Raw genomic sequence first — 5,184 nt, forward strand, 5'->3', positions numbered from 1 at the left:
TGTACATTTCTTAATGTATTTTAACAGTGTTGTTCAATGAAACCATATGATTACTCACTTTTGATGTTTTATTTAAACCAATTATTATTGCCTCATCGTTACAGATATTTTAAGTCTATTTTTAAAGATGTACAGTTTAAGCTACTGTTCATTTAAGTCTATAAAATACCAAATCATCAGTAGATCGCTCATTTAACAAAACAATCGTTAGTGGCAGCGCAATTTAATGTTTCAAAATGCACCTGCATTGTTTATACACTTCTTTAACAATTCTATTAAAATACCGTTTCATCACCTTCTCTTGAACAACATGATGTATCGACTCATCTCCTGAGCTAATGTATTCGCACAACTGTGAGCACCATACCAGAGTGTTAAGTAAAATGATTAACATAACCAATATATCAAAAGTAAAACCTCAGAATGGCACATATTAGAATAATATGTTAAATAATTAATGAATTTATGTGTCTGTAAAGTTGATGTTATTGTGAAAATACAATTAATTTTCAGCTCTGTTGATGGTGTATAATTTGTAGTAAAGTAATAATGTAAAACCGAAAATAATTTAATTGAACACTATTTGAGGTATTTGGTGTCACAGTCTGGAGGCGACGTACTTCTCACACGTAAAAGTACACGACTGTCAACTCCGGCAGGTAATCCTGTCACATAATACTCGCCATAGATGCACAAAATACACCTCATAAGCAGCAGCGTCAGCATCGCTCACTCTGCGTCTGCCTCTGAAAACGTCTGCATGGATGAGCTGGACGTGGACGGGAACTTCATCCGCTTGCACAACAGCTCTGAGCAGGTGTGTCTGTCTGACACACTAACTCATTACAGCACTCTGAACATGCCGGCAGGTAATCCTGTCACATAATACTCGCCATAGTGTATTTTGTGAATTGTCTGTCTGTTTTGTGACATTGCATATTTATGCAGAATTTTGAGTAGTTAATGTTAGCTGTGTAAAAACATTGTGATATTACTGTTGCTTGTAGGAACTTTCCATTAAATAACCCAGAGCCGTTGAATATTCATGCTCTGGTCTTACCCAAATACACATTTATTCAATAGTATAGCACATAGCATAAACAGTCACATGATGTTAACAGTTCAACAATGCAAAATGTCCTGTATTAAAGACAGTGTATGGTCTCAGTTATGTATGGCAAGCCGTATTAGCTTAAAATATCCCCAGTGTTACTTGTCGTAATTGCATTTTTACTAGTAACAATTCAATTAAAGAGCTCTACAATTAAATTCTTACTAGTAACAATTGAATTAGAGAGCTCTCTAATTCAGTTCTTACTAGTAACAATTGAATTAGAGAGCTCTCTAATTCAGTTCTTACTAGTAACAATTGAATTAGAGAGCTCTCTAATTCAGTTCTTACTAGTAACAATTGAATTAGAGAGCTCTCTAATTCAGTTCTTACTAGTAACAATTGAATTAGAGAGCTCTCTAATTCAGTTCTTACTAGTAACAATTGAATTAGAGAGCTCTCTAATTCAGTTCTTACTAGTAACAATTGAATTAGAGAGCTCTCTAATTGGAATTATTACTAGTAAAAATACAATTACAGAGCTCTTTAGTTCAATTTTTACTAGTAAAAAACCACATTAAAGATATGTTTAATTGCAGAGCTCTGTAACTGAATTAAAGAGCTCTCTAATTCAGTTCTTACTAGTAACAATTGAATTAGAGAGCTCTCTAAATGGAATTCTTACTAGTAAGGATTGAACTGCAGAGCTCTCAAATTGAATTATTACTAGTAAGAATGTAATTATAGAGCTCTCTAACTGAATTAGTTCAGTTCGTCACCTCTTCAGATAAAGGAAATATCAAAAACATGCACTATTGTTTTGCCTACAGGAACAGTATTAATGAGATCTATTGTCAGATCTTATGCTGGTGCAGTCCAAGGCCTTCCTGGTGCATGATTATGTGGCCACATGATTCCTGGCCACATGATTCCAGATGCCTCATGTGGCCAGAGTCTGTAGGCAGTCTCTGGATGATGAAGGCATACAAGTGAAAACAAGTACTGTGGAGAGGCAACAGCAAGGGTGGTCTGGGGAGGACCATCCTTAGAGTTCTCACAGACCTCCACATGCTATGAAGTATCGGGATGAAATTGATGCCATTGACTGACCCTCACATTCTCCAGACTTAAATCCAGTTTAGAACCTCTGGGATCTCATTTATCCAAAGCCATCAAGTAGCACTATAGACTGTCCAGGAGCTCACTTATGCTCTGATCCAGGTCTGGGAGGAGATCCCCCAGTACACCATGTGCCATCTCATCAGGAGTATGCCCAGACATTGCTGGGAGTTCATATGGGCACGTGGGGCCATGCACATTACTGATTAACATTAATACTTTTAATGTACTTTACTTGTTACTGTAATTCCTGCCCTGAATGTGTTTATGATTTTGGCTTTCATTGACCATTGTCACATTATTTTTTCCCCCACAACAATATGCAAAATATATAAGTGAAGAGTTTTAACCTGGATATTTCATTCATTGAGATCTAATAATTAAATCTAAGATTTAGGTGTTCCCTTAATTTTTTATATACAGTCTATATAAACAAATAAACAAATTTTTCTTTATTTCCTAGTGTCTAGTGGATTTATGAAAACAAAACTTTTTCAAATAGTACTTAGTTTGGTATTCATTTCTTATTGCATAAATGTTTTATTAAGATCTTGTTTTCTTTGCATCTATTCAAACTTGGTTTGATAAATATATCAAACTGTGTGTGTGTCTGTGTGTGTGTGTGTTTTCTATCCCGAATTAAAACCTTACTTAGAGCACACAGTAAGTAAAGATAATAATGATGATAGTTAATATCCAGATGTTCATCCACATGTACGTAATTCAGACGTTCATCCACACGTACGTAATCCAGACGCTCATCCACACGTACGTAATCCAGATGCGAAGTAAAAATATCCTTCAAAGCTACGTCCGCCACGACGTCACCGAGCACTTTGAGCGTGACCGTGACGTCTGACGTCTCATATTTTACGTCTGACGCCTGAATACTATGGGATTTGAGCGTATACATGTTTGTTCTCTTGTCAGTTTGCATAGCAAGAGCAAAAATTTCACAAAATACACCTCATAGCTGCTGGCCTCGGACTCCTCCACATCCACACGCTTCCTCTTCCCTCGCGCGGTGCGAACGCTGTGGCTGGAGGAGACCCGGGACACCGTCACACGAGCCGAGGGCCCCCCCGGGCCCCCCACCCAACGCAAAAGTCGCAAAAATAGTCTCTATCGGTAGTGCTTCGTTTGTGCTGGTTTGTGCAGGTAAAAGTTTCGTTTGTGCTGCTTTTGTTTTTTTAAATATTAGACATTACATTAAAGGCAATGACGTCACCAGCCCCCCTACACGCTCCAAACTCACCCAAAATAGTCTCAATCGTTAGTGCTTCGTTTGTGCTGGTTTGTGCAGGTAAAAGTTTCGTTTGTGCTGCTTTTGTTTTTTTAAATATTAGACATTACATTAAAGGCAATGACGTCACCAGCCCCCCTACACGCTCCAAACTCACCCAAAATAGTCTCAATCGTTAGTGCTTCGTTTGTGCTGGTTTGTGCAGGGTAGACGTTTCGTTTTTGCGGTTGTGTTTTTTTTGTTTGTTTACTGTACAGTTAAAGTAAGATCCAAGCGGATCCTAGTTAAGTTACCTATCGACTGTTTCCAACGTATAACAGACACAGCGGATCACAGGATAAGTGGAATGTAACACCAACTCCAAGGTAAATGTTTTTACTTGTTATTCTGTGCCATTACGTGAATAACAGTATATGTCATAAATACACGCACCATAATATGTTTGCTGTATCTCTGTGTTTATACATACATGTGTGTGTGTATTATATGCATGTATGTATGTGGAAACTCATGACTCAATGAATTGTCAAAATTATTTTACTTGTGGTTTTTTTCTGACACTCCTGTCACTCCACTTCTCAGGTCGTCATACATCTCCCAGACACATGGAGACCTCCTGCAGTAGGCCACATAATGTCCAAGAGCATCCTGGATTAAGCCTCCTTTGAAAGCAATGACTGCCCTTAAAGTAAATCTCTCTCCTTGGAGCATCAGATTGGAGGGAAATTCACTCAAAGGAAATTCTATGGAGTTGCTTCCCAGGTCAGTGTCAATCCACAGAAGTTCTCCTAGACTGTAACTGTGAGAAACTTTCCCTGCACAGAGCACTTTTCCTGATGTAGAGTCTGTCTTGAATGCAGAGGGACACTGTGATGGATTTTGGATTGGCCTGAGACAGGGGGACTCCGGAAGGTTAAGGCCTTCTTCCACTGCGGTCTGAAGATAAGCGATGCCAGAAGCCTGCAATACAGCAACAGAAGTACAAACAAATGGTATTTCCCTTGTGACTTGTGTGCTGTGACTGCAATACTGTGAGGAGCACTGTTGTGTGAAGTGTAAACAGGCATGTTTTGTCGCTGATTTTTCAATGATAGTGGAGATGTGGCACTGTGCGTCGATTTGGAGAGCACCAGACTTCAGTTGGACAGGTGTGAATATTCCACTCAGCAGCTCTGCCCTCTGTATGTAGGCCTGTGCATTCAGACCCTTTGTGGTGATGGTTTTCACTAGCTGGAGGAGGTTGTTGGAGTCCTCACCACAAACAATATTTGCAAAGGTGACACTATCACAGAAAGCACAACATAAGCATTGACAAAAAGCATCAAATGCACATGTGTTCAGCACAAAGATTCTTGATTTCCTGAGTTTAACAGGCTGTTGATTAGTTCCATTTTTCAACAGTTCCACTTTCAGTCTTTTCCCCCTCACAGATAGATCTGCATGGAGCCATTCAGGACAAGGAGAGAGGTATGAATTCCTCTTTCTCTTTTTGGGTGGAAGAGCTAGGCCTCTCCAGTTTTCAACAGGGTCTTCATCTGTTGGATGGATGATTGTGACAATGTCAGACTTCCCAGAACAGGAAGCATCCATTTCTGGTTTTACACCTTCACTGCAAGTTATGGTTGGTAGAGGATTGGCTTCTTTGACGATCACTGTTGCAACAGCTGCATCTTCTTCACCTTTTTCTTTACTTTTTTGTTTTGCAGAACAAATGCACATGTTGCCTTCAATGAAGGACAGATGTCGAGCAATGAATCGAGCCACCCGAATT

General features: G+C 39.1%; 1 long non-coding RNA gene across 1 annotated transcript; it reads left to right on the forward strand.

Annotated features, from left to right (window-relative positions):
- The first annotated feature begins 3,710 nt into the window (after positions 1 to 3,710).
- LOC107598560 (uncharacterized) lies at positions 3,711 to 4,304 on the forward strand. Its single transcript, XR_001610572.1, has 3 exons — positions 3,711 to 3,778; positions 3,996 to 4,175; positions 4,274 to 4,304. It is a non-coding gene; the product is annotated as an uncharacterized lncRNA (long non-coding RNA).
- The last annotated feature ends 880 nt before the right edge of the window (positions 4,305 to 5,184 follow it).

The sequence above is a fragment of the Sinocyclocheilus grahami genome, unplaced genomic scaffold (assembly GCF_001515645.1).
Source record: "Sinocyclocheilus grahami isolate Dianchi unplaced genomic scaffold, SAMN03320097.WGS_v1.1 scaffold253.1, whole genome shotgun sequence".
Lineage (NCBI taxonomy): Eukaryota > Metazoa > Chordata > Actinopteri > Cypriniformes > Cyprinidae > Sinocyclocheilus > Sinocyclocheilus grahami.